The sequence below is a fragment of the Haemaphysalis longicornis genome, unplaced genomic scaffold (genome assembly GCF_048455015.1).
Source record: "Haemaphysalis longicornis isolate Haplotype H1 unplaced genomic scaffold, Haemaphysalis longicornis Haplotype H1 scaffold_13, whole genome shotgun sequence".
NCBI lineage: Eukaryota > Metazoa > Arthropoda > Arachnida > Ixodida > Ixodidae > Haemaphysalis > Haemaphysalis longicornis.
In genome coordinates this window covers 82,541,819-82,559,641 of record NW_027526233.1, presented here as the reverse complement: position 1 = coordinate 82,559,641, position 17,823 = coordinate 82,541,819, and the positions used below count along the sequence as shown (strand labels likewise).

The 17,823-nt window shown below is 49.1% G+C and overlaps 1 pseudogene; it reads right to left on the bottom strand.

The window, feature by feature from the left end:
- The window catches only part of LOC144163916 (uncharacterized), a 166,093-nt pseudogene that overhangs the window by 87,297 nt on the left and 60,973 nt on the right, over nucleotides 1-17,823 (bottom strand).

Here is a 17,823-nt window from a genome sequence, read left to right as displayed (position 1 = left end):
AGATACTAGTATTACTATTGCGAGTTCTAGTGACATTAAGGCCGGACCCATGTGCCGCGCCGGACACAGATGTGGCAGTTTTAGAGGCATCCGTATAACATTCAGAACATTGATACTTCTGTTCCAAATACAAGAAGTGCTGCAGAATTGCACATGGGGGGGCTCGGTTATCTGTATATGTAAAAGATGTGTCGCATGATACAGGGTGGAGATGCCATAGTGCCATAAAATCTGTTACAGAAGTTTGGATGGTTCCTGAAAAGAAGACAGCAAGCTCTGACACTTCCTCTCTAACTCTCTAAGAGAAGGGCGCAGAGAACGATGGTCGATTTAAAAGTAGTTAAATCATGGATGTATCATGCAAAACTGATTTAAAAGGATGGTGAGGCATGGATGAAATTCTAGAAGCGCAAAGGAGATCTGTGTATGCTCGCTGAGGTTGTAGGTTTCATTTGTTGCACTCCGCATAGAGGCTTTCGACCGGGCTAGTGCGGAAGGCGCCACACGCCAGGTGGAGCTCCAGATGGAGCACTGGGTCCACACATTTTGAGGGATGTTTTACTTGCTGACCCATAAACAATGCTACAATAGTCCAATCGTGAACCTATCAAGCTGGTAAAAACACGTAAAAGAAGTTGTTTGTCAGCGCCAAAAGAAATGTGTGAGAGAACCTTCAGTATAGTGGTTGTTTATAAGCATTTATGTTTTAGTTGTTTTACGTGTGGGATGAATGTGAGCTTCTCGTCGAAGATTATACCTAAAAACTTGTTTTCGTTTTCTACAGGAATCCAGACCACAGTGAGTTGAATGTCTGGATCTGGCCGGATGCCACGCCTCTTGGAAAACAAAACACAAGTGCACTTCCCTGGAATAAATTAAAAACCATTGCTATCTGCCCAGCCGGCTAGCTTAACACCAAGCTGGACTTGGTGCTCACAGACAGACAAGTTACAGGATTTAAAGGAGAGTTGAACGTCGTCTACATAGATTCAACAGGAACTCAACGGTGGCAGCGCCTTCCTAAGGGAATTCGTTTCCACAATAAAAAGTGTGCAACTTAAAACTCCACCTTGCGGCACTCCATTTTCCTGCACATGCACCCTAGAGAGTGCAGTTCTAACTCGCACACGAAAGGTTCTTTGAGACAAGTAGCTGGCAAGTGTGTTCATCATGTTACCCGACATGCCGAAGGAATTCAGGTCGCTTGGGATGTCATACCACCACGCGGTATCGTACGCTTTTCCAGATCAAAGAATACCGTCATACAATATCGTTTGTGCAGGAAAACAACCTTTATATAAGACTCGAGCGCGACGAGTTGGTTGTTAGTGGACCGCCCTGCCCTGAAGCCCGCCTGGCAGCTCTCGAGAAGACCATTGTACTCAAGAAAGAACACGAGCCTCCTGTTTATCATCTTCTCGAGGAGCCTGCACAGGCAGCTTGTAAGGGCGATGGGCCGATAGCTGGCGGGAGAGGAAGGGTCCTTTCCTTCCTTCAAAAAGCCACTACTATGGCCTCCCTCCAAGAGCGAGGAATGTGCCCCGATAGCTATATGTTGTTGTATAGATGTAGCAGTGTTTCAAGAGTGTCTGGGTGTAGGTGTGTATCATGGTGTATGTGATTTAGTCTGCACCTGGAGCTTACATGTGCTCAGAGCAGAGGGTGAATTGTAAGAAGTGTGCGACTTGTAGTTATCACGCAGGGACTTCTTTTCTACAGATGTTTTGTGTTTATTGAAAGTGTTTGTGTAGTGTGCTGAACTCGACACATGTTATAAGTGTTGTGGAAGTGTGTTAGCCTGGTCTTCTATTGTGTCCCCCCTTGTACTAACCAGGGGCAGGCTGTGTGCCTGTTGTCCTTTTAGTTTTCGTATTCGTGTCCAGACTTTGTGTGTGTCTGTGTAATAATTTATGGATGCCAAGAAGGTGTGCCAACTCTCTCGTTTTGCCTCACAGCGCAAACGCCTTGGCCCGTTTGAACAAAATAAGGTTACCCGACGCGGGGTACCGACGAAGGATACCCCACGCCTCGTTCTGGGCCTCTCGCGCCCGCCTACAGTCCTCATTCCTCCACGGCCTCCTCTGGTTTCACGGGGCAGCAGAGGCGTGGGGAATGAATTTTTCGGCGGCGTCAAGGATGTGCTCCGTGAGGAGTTGGGTAGCTTCTTCAACGTGTAGGTGTTCTATGGATGTGTGGCGCAGTTTGGATGTCCCTGTAAATGTATTCCAGTTTGCTCTTGCTTCATTGAAGCCTGTTTTTAGAAGATGGACTGCATAGGCCTTTACCTATATATGTTAGTGACGTGGGGAAGTTGTCACTACAATATGGGCCAGTACCCACATCCCACTCTAGAAGAGGAAAGAGAACTGCGGATCCAATAGCCAGTTCAAGATATGAGTGTGTGTTGTGTCCTATTGTCACCCGTTTCGTTAAATTAGGGTGCACTGCCAGAAGATATGAGGAGTCGACTCTAGAGAGCCAACCATCCCCACCGAATCCTCAGGGCACAGGTGACAAAGGGGGTGGCCGTCTGATGTGCGGCTTTCGCCGACCAGAGCGGCAAGAATGAGCAAGAGCCCTGAACGAAAAACAGCACAAAGACTTATATTTAGACAGGCAAGTTACAAACACACGCACTAGGCAACGGATCGATATTGGCAGACAACTTAGATGGAATTCAAATACAAGAAACGGTCCAATTAGACAAAATGATACAAACAGGAGCGTTAACACATGAATATTACGAAGCGGAGTAGTTAAAAAAAAAGAAACAGTTCGATGCAAATGAGAGACAGAGTCCCAGCATATTCACCGACCGGGCCGGACGATGCACTGCTGTTGGAGGCGATTCGGCTACCTGGGAAGCTTGGCTTCGCTGTAGGCCAGGCCGTCCGAGACGATCACGGTGATTCGAGGCCCGGGAGTACGTTGGAGTCCTCCAGGGCGCGGGTCGCCGATGGTGTGATGTACAAACTGGCAGGTGCCGTTGTCAATCACGACGTCCAAACGTAGCTCGTTTGCTTAGGCGCGGCCTCTCTTTTTATAACCGTGCCGGCGCGGAGAGAGAGAGCACAACACACAACGCGCCCGCCACCGTCAGTGAATAACTTCCCCCTTTCTCCCTTCTAGAATCGTCATCGCGCTTTAGCACTGGCAAGTCCACGCGCACCTCCTCGAAAGTACTGGAAGCTTCCACAAAACCGGAGCGGTGGAGGTTTTATTTTTGTTGTTTTCTTGCCGGCGAGCTGGCGGGTGATCGTGTTACCGCCTCTTCGTTCGCGAAAGTTCCAGCCCTGTCTCGGGGCGAATAGAACCGAACTGAATGAATCGGACGACTGAAGAAGAGTTAGGCGCTGTACAATAAAATGAAAAATTTATACGATACTTTTAGACGTCGTACGCTCGAGCTTGTGACACAGCCCCCCAGTTTCAGAATATTATGCAATAATATTCCCAAACTCACAAAGTCGTGCGTTCGCGTCGTTCACACTAAGCGAACAAAACAGGCTGCGCCTACTAACCCAAAATCCAGTACAGCCCAATGTTCTTCATAAGAATAATGACAGGTACAGAATTCGCGTACAGAACAGCGGTTTAGCGCAAATTTCTCAACAAATCCACATCCTAGTGACAACTCATAAGTTTGAGAACAATAAAGTTCTGGCAGTCGACAACCGCAACGTTCGCGAATGCCACCACTAGTAACGCCAACAATACACGGCAAATGTACAGTACAATAGGTAATACGCATAATTACCAACTTCACGTTTTGGTACAATATAGAAGTCGCGAATGTAAACGTGAGGCACCACCTTGTGAACATACAACCTAAACATTTTACTCGCGGTACACAATTACAGGTATACCTGGGTTTACACTCTGCTTAGGTAGTCTGCTCCCACATTATCGCTCCCTTTAATATGTTCGACTGTGAACTGGTATTCCTGTAAAAGCAGACTCCAGCGGAGGACTACTGTTCAGCTGTTTTGCTTGCTGAATGTAACAGAGCGGCTGGTGGTCGGTTTGTACGACAAACGGCCGACCGTACAAGTACGCGTTAAACTTTTGGACTCCCCAAACAAGGGCAAGACATTCTCTTTTAATAGTGCTATAAGAGGCCTCTCGGGGCACAAGTTTCCTGCTGGCGTACGCTATAAGGTGAAGCGTGCCGTCGTAGCGTTGCATGAGGACGGCGCCGAGGCTGGTTTGAGAGGCGTCAGTGCGGAGCACGAATGTCTCAGTGAAGTCTGGGAGTCTAAATATAGGAGTGCTAGAGATGCGCCGTTTGAGCTCTTGGAAGGCTTCTTCTTGGGCGGTACTCCACTTGATGATGTTGTTTTCCCCTTTTTTGGTGAGTTCGGTTAGCGGTGCGCTAATCTCGGCATAGTTCGGAATAAATTCGCGATAATAGCCTGTTAGGCCGAGGAATGCCCGAACTTGCCGTTTTGTTTTCGGAGCCGGCGCTGTCTGGATCTTTTCCAGGTTCTTTTCAGCGGGGCTAGTTCTCCTTGCCCAATTCGATGCCCGAGGAAGTCGATCTCTGTTGCCCCGAACTCACACTTGCTTGGTCGTACGGTCAGTCCAGCCGCTTCAATTCGGCTGAAAAGCTCTCGGAGGGATGCAACGTGCTCTTCCCACGTGCTGCTGGCAATTAAGCCATCGTCGTAGTAATGATTAACCCCGGGGACACCGTTGACGAATCTCCGCATCAGCTTGGCGAAGACGGCGGGAGCGGTTTTGATTCCGAACGGCATGCAACGGAACTGGTAAAGTCCCGACGTTGTGGAAAAGGCAGTCTTGGGTTTGGACTCCTCCGAAAGAGGAATTTGCCAGTACCCCTTTACAAAGTCCAATTTGGAAAAGTACTTTTTGCCGCCTGCGGCCGCAACTACGGCATCGGCTCGGAGCATTGGTTCTGAATCGGCGACTTGTATGTTATTGAGTTTTCGGTAGTCTACGACGAACCGATTGGTGTGGTCGGGCTTTTTCACCAGCAGCACCGGGGAGTTATACGGGGACACTGATTCTTCTATGATGTCCAGGGCCTTCATTTCCTGCACTTCCTTCTCTCCATGTTCTCCACCGTAGCAAACGGCAGTGGGTATTGTTTTACGTGAACCGGGGTGTCGGTGGTGAGCTCCAGGTGGCATTCTACCAAATTAGTTTTTCCTGGAACGTTCGAGAAAAACTTAGAATGTTGCTTCAGTTCTGCCTCAATTTGGGCCTTTTGCGTTGTTGTAAGGTGCGGCGAAAGTTTGACGTCAGCGATGCCTTCCGTCTTGACAAATTCCGGAACGGCATGCTGCTTTCTTCACTAGTTTCAGGCACGCCGCATATCGCGTTACACATTGTCTTTTCGGGGTTGGGTTTCCTTTCTTCGTACTTCTTCAGCAGGTTGGCGTGAAAGATTTTGGGCCCACTGGGTGTCTCGATGACGTAGTCAGCTTCCCCTTTTTTTTCTTTCACCTCGAATGGTCCTTTCCAGTGGAGAAGGAGCTTGTTGTTATCTGTCGGGAGCAGGATTAAGACTTTGTCTCCGGTCTGGAATCGTCGATTCCTCGTCTTTCGGTTGTACAACTTCGCATAACGGGCCCCTGCCTTCTCGAGTTCTTCGTGCGCTACGCGACAGGTTTCATTCAGCCTGTTACGAAGGTCGAGAACATGTTGATACGTAGTTTTGGTCTCCTCATCCAGACTTTCATTACTCCATATGTCCTTAAGGATGGACAAGGGACCTCGGATGTGGCGGCGGTACAGTAGCTCGAAGGGAGAGAATCCGAGGCTTGCTTGTGGCACTTCCCTGTACGCGAAGAGTAGTGAAGCTAGGTAACGATCCCAGTCCCGGGGTTTCTCCACACACATTCGCTTCAACATGAGTTTTAAGGTTCCATTGAACTTTTCAACCATCCCGTTGGCCATCGGGTGGTATGGGCTATTGTGGAGTAGGCGTACTGAGAGCAGCCGCGCCACTTCCTTCATGAGTTCGAATGTGAAGTTGGTCCCCCTGTCACTCAACACCTGTTTGGGGACTCCCACGCGAGAAAACATCTCAACTAGAACTTCGGCGACGCGTTCCGTCTCGATGCTTGCCAGTGCAATGGCATCCGGGTACCGGGTTGCACAGTCCATCAGCGTGAGGATGAATGGGTTTCCAGCCTTCGACGGTGGGTGGATCGGACCGACAATGTCAATCGCCACTCGGTGGAACGGTGTTTCTATAACCGGCGTCCTTCCCAGGGGTACTCGTGGCACTCTTCCCTTGGGGATCGTTCGTTGGCAAATGTCACACGAAGCGACGAACCTCTTCACGTCTGCTGTGATACCCGGCCAGTAAAAGTCTTCCAGTATCCAGTCCTTCGTTTTTTCCACACCCAAGTGGCCAGCCAATGCCATCGTGGGCCGTTTTCAGTACGGTTGGTCGGCGGCCTATGGGGACGACTAGTTGCCGTATTTCCCGACCGCTCTTCTCGGTGAATCGCCGGTAAAGGAGGTTATCTTCCAGCTTGAACTCGATCTTATGCTTATTCTTCGAGTTTTTCGTCTCCTTGCCGATTTGTGCGAAGCGGGATTTCAAAGAGTGGTCCTTTTCTTGGTCTTCGGCATAACTGCACTCTTCAAGTGGTTCGGACGTCGGCGCAGGAGTCTTTAACGGCTGAAAGCGTCGCGCCTTCTTTTGTGACTGTGCTCGTGTTACCACGGCCGCGACTTCCCCTTCGGCCGAGACATCGGGGTGTGGCTCGTCCATAGCTTGCTGTGTGATCGTGTCTGGGGGTATTTCTTCCTGGGTCGGTGAAGTTATGGGGTCGTCGGGGGCTCTCACTCCGTTGATGTTGCCGAGAATGAGGTCGTACAGCGGCGTCTTCATGCAGAGGGCGTTAACCCTTCCACTGTAGTATGGAGTCTGTACCTCGATCTGAGCCTCGGGCAAATTCCGAATGGTGCCGTCCGCTAAATACACGGGGCTAGTCTCCCCTGCGAGATCTTCATCTCGTACCAGGTCTTTTCGCACGATCACTAGGCTGCATCCTGTGTCACGCAAAACCGAAACATCTTGATCGGCCAACTTTCCCTGAGCAACGGGCATACGCTCCCCTCGCAACTGCGATCCCATCATAATGACCGCGTTCACGACCGGGATCTTGCCATTCTTGAGTTCTACAAAGCCTTCGCTGATCTCGTCGGGCTTTGGCTGCTTAGGTGGTGCGTAGACGCACGAAACTTGACGCACTTTGTTGTTGCTGCTCAACGTCTTCCCTGTGTTCGTGACGCCCGCACTTGAAGCATTTTGGAGCGTTGCTTCCCGCGAAATTGCTCCGGCAGTTATTTGCGTGGTGTCCCAACTTGTTACACAGGTAACACTTGGGCGGGGGCTTCTGACCGGCCGTTTTTTTCTCCGGCTCAACGCGTCCAGATTCTTCTCTTTTGTCCCTTTTTGCCCTTCCTAGATTGGTGCTTCTCTGCGCCTCAAGGTACTGGTCGGCCAGTTCCAGCATTTCGGCAAGAGATGTCACTCTTCTTTCTTTCAGATACAGAGAAAGACTTGGGTGACACCCATTCAGAAATTGCTCTTTTATCAGCAGCTCCCGCAGTGATGCATACTCCTTTCCTATTTCGGCTAGCTCTGTCCAGCGGTCGAAGTAGTGGCTCAGGCGAGCCGCAAATTGTGAGGCGGTTTCGCCATCTGCGGGCGTTTCACTTCTGAACTTCTCTCGGAAGCCATCTACTGTGAAGCGAAACCTTTTCAACAGCGCGGCCTTGACCTTGCTGTAATCAGCGGCGTCCTCAGGGTCAATCTCCCAAACACGCTCAGTGCTTCGCCGCTTAAACTGGCCGGAAGACCATTGGTCTTCCGGCCAGTTTTGGCTTTTGGCTATTCCTTCGAACCGACGAATGTAAGCGTCGAGATCATCCCGGCTTTTTTTCGTCAAATGCCACAAGGAGCTTGCTCGGGTTCAAGCGTACGCCGTTATTTTCTTCTGGTATGCTCCGATCGGCTGGCGTAGAGTCTCTCTCCAAACGCAGTGCCTCGATTTCTGTTTTTGATTTCTCTACCTCATCATTGCGTGCTTTCTCTTCTCGCTCCGCTTTCGCTCGCTCCCTTTCTGCCTCTGCCTGGCGGGCTTTCTCTTCTAGCTCCGCTTTCTCTCGCTCCAAATGAAGTTGTCTCTGGAATTCTTTCTCTCTTTCTCTTTCAGCCCTCTCAGCCTCTTCTCGTGCTGCCTGTCTTTCTTCTCGTGCTGCCTGCCTTGCTTTCTCAGCTTTCTCGTTTTCTTCTTTTTCTTTCTGCGCGACCCACTTTCGTAATTCGGCCCCTGACAGGCCCAGCTGACAGCCCAACGCTACGATTTTCTCTAAATCCATGATTGCAAATGTATCGCAATCTAACCACAATACTCTAGCCTCTAGCTAGGTATATCTACGCAGAGCAAGTGAACAAGAGCACCCGTTTATAAAGGTAGTAGCAACCTATGCCAAAAAAGTTCCAGGCCCTTTCTCCTCCCTACCGCTCACATCAGACGTCCTGTCGCGGACGCCAGAAATTGTAACCCGTTTCCTTAAATTAGAGTGCACTGCCAGAAGATATGAGGAGTCGACTCTAGAGAGCCAACCAACCCCACCGAATCAACAGGGCACAGGTGACAAAGGGGGTGGCCGTCTGATGTGCGGCTTTCGACGACCAGAGCGGCAAGAATGAGCAAGATCCCTGAACGAAAAACAGCACAGACTTATATTTAGACAGGCAAGTTACAAACACAAGCACTAGGTAACGGATCGATAATGACCGACAACTTAGATGGAATTCAAATACAAGAAACGGTCCAATTAGACAAAATGATACAAACAGGAGCGTTAACAGATGAATATTACGAAGCGGAATAGTTAAAAAAAAGAAACAGTTCGATGCATATGAGAGACAGAGTCCCAGCATATTCACCAGCCGGGCCGGACGATGCACCGCTGTCGGCGACGATTCGGCTACCTGGGAATCGTGGCTTCGCTGTAGGCCAGGCCGTCCGAGACGATCACGGTGATTCGAGGCCCGGGAGTACGTTGGAGTCCTCCAGGGCGCGGGTCGCCGATGGTGTGATGTACAAACTGGCAGGTGCCGTTGTCAATCACGACGTCCAAACGTAGCTCGTTTGCTTAGGCGCGGCTTCTCTTTTTATAACCGTGCCGGCGCGGAGAGAGAGAGCACAACACACAACGCGCCCGCCGCCGTCAGTGAATAACTTCCCCCTTTCTCCCTTCTAGAATCGTCATCGCGCTTTAGCACTGGCAAGGCCACCCGCACCTCCTCGAAAGTATTGGAAGCTTCGACGAAACCGGTGCGGCGGAGGTTTTATTTTTGTTGTTTTCTTGCCGGCGAGCCGGCGGGTCATCGTGTTACCGCCTCTTCGTTCGCGAAAGTTCCAGCCTTGTCTCGGGGCGAATAGAACCGAACTGAATGAATCGGACGACTGAAGAAGAGTTAGGCGCTGTACAATAAAATGAAAAATTTATACGATACTTTTAGACGTCGTACGCTCGAGTTTGTGACACCTATATTAACGTATGTGGGCTTATTTTTGTTGAAGACGCATGCTCCTGAAGATGTAAGAATTTCTCTATCACGCGACCTCGGGCATCTGTGCGAGGAGAGCCCCAAAGAGAGTTCTGCGCATTAAGGTCGCCTGTTATGATGTATATGGTTCAGTCAGCTGGTCGACCAGCGACTCGAAGTCAGAGCTGGAGAGTTCAAAATCATGACGAATGTAAATAAAGCATACCGTTATCAACCTAATAAAATTATTGTTCGTATTGCTACAGCCTCAAGGACGGTGTTGTGGGCGATAGGGTGGCATGCAAGGATTCTCGGGCTATTATGGCTACACCACCAGAAGAGTGTGTGCAGCCAACCCTATCCTTTCTGAACACGATATAGCTATTTAAAAAAATTGATTGATTAGAATTTAAGTTTGTTTCTTGGACACACATTAAACTTGGCTGACTATCTTGCAGAATCTTATACACTTCATCAAGATTATTCAGAAGGCCTCTGCCGTTCTATTGAACTATGTTTTCTCTTCCCATTATGATGTGTTAGAGCTACTGGAGTGTGACCATTTACGTAAGGTCTTTCGGGGCTTCCACTCCTGGAAGAGTTTTTTTTTACCTTCTCTGGAGGTTTAGATGGAGGGACCCGCTCCTTGCGCTGCGAAAGAGACAGCAAAGGTCCCACATCCATCTCATCATCAAATTTGGAAGGGGTACCCGCCGTACCTGACCCCCCGAACTTGGCACCTTTTGCGGTTCCCTTCGTTGTGGCTGCGACCGCCGAGAGCGTCAGGAGCGCCCCAGGTGGCACAGGCGGTGCGGCTGAGGTGGGAACTGCTGCCGTTTCCTCCATCTCTATCACCTCCGGGCCCTCGCATGTGCTTCGGGCCGGTGGAGAGGAGGAAACAGTGGGTGCAGCTGCATCCTCAGCGGACACCGATGCCACCACAACCGCTGCTGGCTCAGCGAGCGGCGGAGTGGTGGGTTGAGCCGCCGGAGGCAACCCAGGGGGCGGCAGGGGCGGGACCAAGTCCGACTCGCGGTACTGGGTCCCCGCCGAAACAAGACGCCGCTCCGCCCCTCGGCGAGCTGCGTCGGCGTACCTCCCCAGGGGTAAAGAGGCGAACCTCTTTCGCGCCTCTGGGAAGGTGATGTTCTCTGTTACCTTGACATGAATTATCTGCTTCAACTGCTTAAACTTTTCACGTTTTTACGAGTACGCTGCATGGGGTCCCTCGCAGTTGGCACAGGTGAAGGTTTCAGATTCACAATTGTCTAAGGGATGATCATGCTGACCGCACTTAGCGCAGGTAAGTCGGACACGGCAAGAGTTTGTGCAATGCCCTAAAAGTTGGCACTTGAAGCAGCGCCGTGGGTTCGGGATGTACGGGCGGAGAGAACAATGTATGTAACCGGCATTTACCGACGGAGTCTGGCAGGGTGGATCGATCGAAGGTAAGGATAATGTTTTTTTGCTATCTGCTTGTCATCGCGTCGTATGGATATGCGCTTTACAGCCGTGACGGCCTGACTGATCCCTTAAGCCTTCCAGAAAGTCGGCATCGGTTTCGAAAATGAGATCTGCCTCAGAGATCACACCCTGAGAGCTGTTGAGGCTGCGGTGGAGTGTGACCCTAATCTCCAGATCTGCCATGCGGGTTTGTTTCAGGAGGATTGTGGATTGCTGCTAAGTTTTTACAACTAGCACTTCACCAGTTCTGAGCTTTTTGGCGTCGTATGTTTCGCCGATGATACCTTCAAGGAATTCCGAAACAAGAAATACTGATTGAGAGGTAACCGGCTTTGATTTGTATACAGACTCTAGGATCAAAAAACGAGGGTAGTTATCTGGCTTTGGGAGCGAGATGGAAGGCAAAGCAGGAAAAGATTCTTCGGTGCAGCCCCTTTTCGGGGGCCGATCACCTTTGGGGGGGTTTAGAATTTGCCGTATAGCATAGTATAAAAGCAGGGAGACGGGGGTACTTTTTTCGTCAACCTTACCCTGGCAGCTGAAGAGGTCCCGGAGCTCCCTGCCTCGTGGACAGACAGGGGGCCCATCCGCCGAAGCTTGACCTGGGCTGCGACGGCCACCGTTCGGGGTTTCTACCCTTCACCATTCAACACATTGCCACGGTTGGTTCCAGCTTACGTTTGGGCGCTCCGGGTCCGTGGTGTCGCCAATACCGTTACCAAGATTGCTCAAGGTGCCCAGTGCGGGGAACGCTTCGTTCTGCCGTGCCGCTTTCTTTCCGCTCAGTGTCCAGAGTACTGCTTTTCACATTGCATGTGTGTATGTGCGTACTGAACAATTGAAGTGCTACGAAAGCGGACCGCGTCTACTATCAGCTTGTATAATCAATTTTACGGTACGTCAAGTTTACATGCGATGAGAAGAACAGGCAAATAAAAATTCCCGATATTGATAAGTGCGGCGAACTGAGGCAAGTTAGAGCGATTTAAAGGTGACAATAGAGCATAAAAGATGCAGACTAAGATAGGATATACAGAAACACGGCACTGACTCGCAACTAAAGATTTTAATGAAGGAAACAGCGATACTTTTAGTGTGCAGTCGGCCGACTCTTTACAAGCGTGCGCGAGCGAGGATTTTTCTGTCTCATGATACCATTACCACGAGAGGCCTCTGTAGCATCAACTATGTAATTCGCGCCAACAGCGCTAAATTCTCCCCTAGTTGCACGTGGCGCCTGAAAAACGTTGCATTAATCGTCATGGCAACGAGTGGCGAGGGGAGAAACGAGGTCGGTGACGTCGCGGGCGCGCGTGACGTCACGGCCGGGCTCCGTGCGGCGACCGCCTGAACCGACGCTTGCTCATCTTTCGCGCCTGTCGCCGATCGCTGCCTAATGGGCCGTTCGGGAACGGAACCAGGCGCGAAAGTTGGGCCCGTCGTTTGTTATGTGAGTGCAATAACATGTTTAATAATTGGGCGGAGAAAACATGCAGTTAGTAGTGTGTTTGCTGGTGTCGAATTGTTGTCTTTATCGCAGTATTAATTGCAGCGTTACACAAACATTCTTTTTGCTGTTATTTTATTCAAAATTAATGAGTACGTCTTTGATTAGAAGGCATGAAAACACACGTACCACACTCACATATTACATATACATTTTATGTGCACACTATTGCACTCTAAGCAAAAATATGACAATATTGTACGATAGGCAAAAGGAACGTTCTACATACACATTTAAGTACACAGTAATTGTTTACGCAAGAAGAACTTCGAAAGTTCTAGTGACAACACAGATTTTTTCTCGCGCACGCCTCGGAGCAAGAAGAAAAGAACTTGAAAGTTCCACTGAATGTATACTTATTTTCTGGGCAGGCCTCGTGCCAGGAAGGTTCCTTAGACATTCAACAAATTTGTTTCAGTTCAGACGTGCAATACTCGGGAACCTATATATTTAAAAAAAGCATGCAAGCATATGCTCCGAAGGCTGCATTTGGGCCAGTTTACGCTAACTCTGATACAAAGCGTTGGTTCTATCATTAATCTGCATGCTTCCAAGAAACCATGTTCACACCAACAAAATGCAGCGAGAAGAAAGTGTCGCAACATATTACCCGCAATATTGACCCCTGATTGATCGATTGATTGTATGGTTTAACGCGCCGACGCAGCGCACGCGATGAGGCGCGCCGTAGTGGAGGCTCCGGATTAATTTTGACCACCTGGGGATCTTTAACGTGCGCCGAAATCTCGTACACACGGGCGTTTTTGCTCTTCGCCTCCATCAGAAAAGCGGCCGCCGCGGCCGGGAATCGAACCCGCGACCTCGTGCTCAGCAGCGCAACGCCTTAGCCACTGATCCACCGCGGCGGGTAGCCCTGATAGCTGGATTATACCTACGTACAAAAATCATGCGCAACTCGCAGAACACAAATCGAACGCATTCACCTTTTTTAAATGCCGCATGAACAGTAATGGCGCGTGAAAATAAAAAAGCGGTAGGCGGGAAATGTGGTTTATTTACTGATGTTATTAGCAACGTATCACAAACGAAGAAATGCGGTCCTTTTCACAGTAGCATAGAGCTGTGTATCTCGATAGTAAGTACTACAAATTCTCACATTCTGTGTCGATTACACAAACATAATAGACATCTTCGTGCAATTGATCGTGTACAGAAAATTGCTGCAGCGGTCACCCCGTTCATTCGTTGTACACAATACAATTCTACAGAAACGTAGTTTCATAGTAACACACGCTTGTGAATAATAAAATGAGTTTGATGCACAGATGACCAGCACATTTTGCCCACCATTAATAGCTACTTCTTTTTCTTGTTTTTTTAAACTTGATAGCCCAAAAAAACATTATACAGCTAGCAAAATTTCTGCGTAATTGAGCCATACGTCACACCTAGGAAATGTAAAAAATACCACCATGGATATCAATATACAACATGTAAAAGCGAAACAAGTATTGAGAGTGCGAAGACGGCACAAAAAATGTGTCCTAGCACAGGCTGAAAAGAGAAGCGCAGCTGGGCCGTCGCGCAGGTAACTCGAACTTCTCGTTACGCGGAATCCAAGCGGTCAGCTGCCATGTAAATGATTTTGGGGTGTTCTTTCGTGTTAATAAACATTGAAAGGTGCTAATGTCACTATAAGAAGCTGGTCGGCGGAACACTCTAAGCCAAACCAGTGCATCAAACACGCCTTTACGCACATACGGCAAACATAATTTTCAAGCCTTCCTCATGTGGAACACAAAAAGAAGAGTGACGCGTCACGAAACCATTACAGAAGCAACATTTCCGTCCGCGCGTTCGCTGGAATCAATCGGCTCATGAAAAACTGTCGAGAGCAAGCTTCACATGCTCACAACCTTGCTGCAAAATTCCTTGTACCAAACAAAAAAAATTCGCTTTAAAGCAACAACGCAGCATTTTTTGGTTCGCCCTGCCGCTTTTTTGATAAGGGTAGCGCTTTCTTCTTTATAACTTAGACTGAATAACAGGTGTGCTTACGTGCATCCGCTGGGAAGTGGAAAAGTTGCGCTGTGTTATTCCTACCCTAGTTGTCATACCACACAGTAGCGCACCACGCCTTGTTTCCTGTTTTCAGTTTCTCTGACATTTCGAGCCCATTCGCACTCACTGACACCAAAATTTTGCACCTTCAACGCATACTAGAATACTTCACGAGCCCACAAGGAAAGCGGCACGAGCAGACGAAAAGGGGGGCAGCATAAGATACAAGACTGAAGGCGCCACCCGCGGTGCAACAAATGAAAATAATAAATAAATAAATAAATAAATTGTGAAAAAGAAACAGCCAATAACACATTTTATTTCTACACATCATCACTTTACTTTATTGCTGCCTGTGCTGGAAAGATAAAGCCACATTTGCTAAAGTTCCTTAATTTTTGCTTGGCTATCGGCGTCCTGGCGGCATTTCATTTCCGATAACGAAACTAGGTGAAGTGTCCGGTCTCTGGTTGCTCATGCGTCAGAAGAACAGAAGCATGGATGGTGTGGAAAGAAAGAAACGCCGAGAGAAAGAGAAAGGAGAGCCACGCCACAGCACCCTGCCGCTAGGATCGCTCCAATTTTCGAAACCTAGTGTGTCTTCATTCACGCGTACGCCGTACAGGGTAGACACACGTATACGCTGGTGCCGCCATTTTGGGTCACTCGATCGTCGCCGAAGCAAATCAATGTATTAAAACCGCGCTAAAATTATCTCCGCAACGCGATTTACTGGTGAAGTTTGAATCACCTTAGTTTCCCGTTGCTGGGTCTCCTCGGCAATGAAAAGACAACACGATGAGCACGTTGACCCAGTTGCGGCGGCACGCCACCGTTCAAAGGGTGTGTCCACCACGTATGGGTCTCCCGTGCCGCCGCTATTGGGGCAAGGTGCTCAACGCGCTGTTATTTTTGTTTCCCACGATACAGAGCAACGCCAAACAGATGAGATTATTCAAACTTCACCAGTAAATCGCGTTGCGGTGATCATTACAGCGCGGTTTTGATAGAATTACTTGCTGCAGCGGTGAGCGAGCGACCCAAAATGGCGGCGCCAACGCATCCGTGTTTCGACGTTGTGCATCAGACTCGTGGTGGAGGCGCCCTACGAAACCGAAACTAGTCAGAGTCGTCGACCATCGCTTTTACAAGATAACAGCATAGCAAGCGATGGGCCCAGCTGCTCACGGGTTTTGAGCGTTCATTAAATCTCGACTTCTTTGCAACGTGGCTTCCGTCATACGGCGCTGAGGCATAAAAAGTGGCACCTCACGCGCGCTAGTTAACGAGTTGACCGACTGTACATCACCGAAAACACAAACAAGGACGAAAACAGAAAAAAAACACTGAACACCGACTATTACGTTAACATATGCACAGAGCAGTCATTCGCGAACAAGATATGCAACTTCTCTTTTAGAAAGGGCGAGAGAGGGACAACTGATACATTTTTTGCATCACTTCGCGAAGCATCACCCACGCTCAGTGTGTGTAAAGTCACATTATGCTCTCAGCGCGAGAATCCCGTCATCGGAGCGTGTTCTCCTCGTCTGCTACGTTCTGGCTTCTCTGCTAACCGTATCTCTCTGCGTTTCTTGAATCACATATCTGTGTAAAAACGCGCATGAATAAGAATGCTATAACATGAAAATGCTTCCCCAGTGTAGTTGAATCGAGGTCGTAGCGCAGGAGCTAACTTTTGGTGCGGCGTGTATTCAGTCGGGTGCGCGTAAGTGTTAATTCAAGTTCCGTGGACATTGCAAAGCCGATCTGTCCCCTGTAACAACTGAGCGCCTGAAACACGCGACATGTTCTCGGTCCAATCTACCGATTATCACACTCTTTAACGCCAAATAAACACAGCGATATACTCGGCTGTGGGCTGATTCCACAGGCCGACGGGTTATAATTCCGTTGGAAACTTCCTGTTCGAAGTGAACCATTTGCCGGAACACACATGTAGGGCAGTAAAACATTTCTTGAAGCAGTACCTGTTTCTATAGTGCCCTCAAGTTCCCGTCAGTCACCACATATGGCAGCTTTCAGGCGTCCTCGTGATATGCGTCCGCCTGAATGCAGCCATATCACGTAGACCTTTTACTGGGCCACTCAGATCAGGAATTTGGCACTCTAACTGCGCATTGAGACGTCTGAGACGCGACGATGCATTCCTTTTGGCTCTGCCAAAGTTACTACTAGCTTGTACGGACGCCGTCGTTGCGTCGCTGCAGTTCACTTGAAAATGACGCATTACAAATACCAGTGGTGGTTAAAAGCGAAATCCTCAGGTCGGAGCAGTCGATAGAACCACGCGTTTTCAAGGACCACCGTCGTATCGCCTGCTAAACCAAAGTTGGGACCCGTCATGGCGGACGTGTGTACAGGGAACGGAGTGAGACGGCTGAAAACTCGGCCGACATGCTTTGGAATTCAGTGCGCCCCAACCTCCCAGCAAGTGGTAAACAGCTGTGGGGAAGGTCGTGGTCCTGGGTGATTGCGGGGTTCCAGAGAAACATTTTGAGATGTTAGGCAAGGACCCGAAGTGTGGTTTAGCACCGCTGTTGGTTCCCGCTGAGAAATTAGCTATAGCAAGGGCCATTTTAAACCGTGTTCTGGCTTTGGACAGACACAGGTTCGTCACAGAGTGTGTTAGTGAATCGGAAACCTCAGGGAAACAGAAAATAAAGGAAGGCCGTATAAAAAACATTCTTCAAGATTTGCCCAGTGACGGTTTCAAGTTTATTGAAGCCGACACCGAGGGCTGTTTTGTAGTGTCACAAGAAAGCCTTTTCTAACGAAAGCGCTTGCACAGCTAAGCCTGCAAACTTTAAAACAGAAGGAAAGGGCTCTAACGTTTCTATCCTCCATTGGCCCTAAAAATGGAGTTGGGGGTTAAGAAAGCAAAAAACATGCAGCTGAAGGCAGAAGCAATATGCGGTCTGGCAGACGGTGCGCATTTTGCCATGTTATGACGGGAAGCTAGGAATGCAAATATATGACTGTGTAACGGTTTAAATGCGCAAAGCAATTCCATTTTACATACCGTCCTATTGTCTGCATGCAGTTTACCGCATCGAGAAATATTGTGACGGTGCAACGTAACAATATAATTGAGGCTAAAATTAACCTGCACAGCTGGCACGTTCGGCACATTCAAACAGGCCACGGCATTAGTCGTCGATAAAAAAAAATTCCCGCGCCTTCCTGCGAGGGGAACACGAGTAAATGCAGAGCACTGGGGGTCGTTAACGCCGCGTAAAGTCGCGTTAGGGTGGGTAGTTGGGTCGTA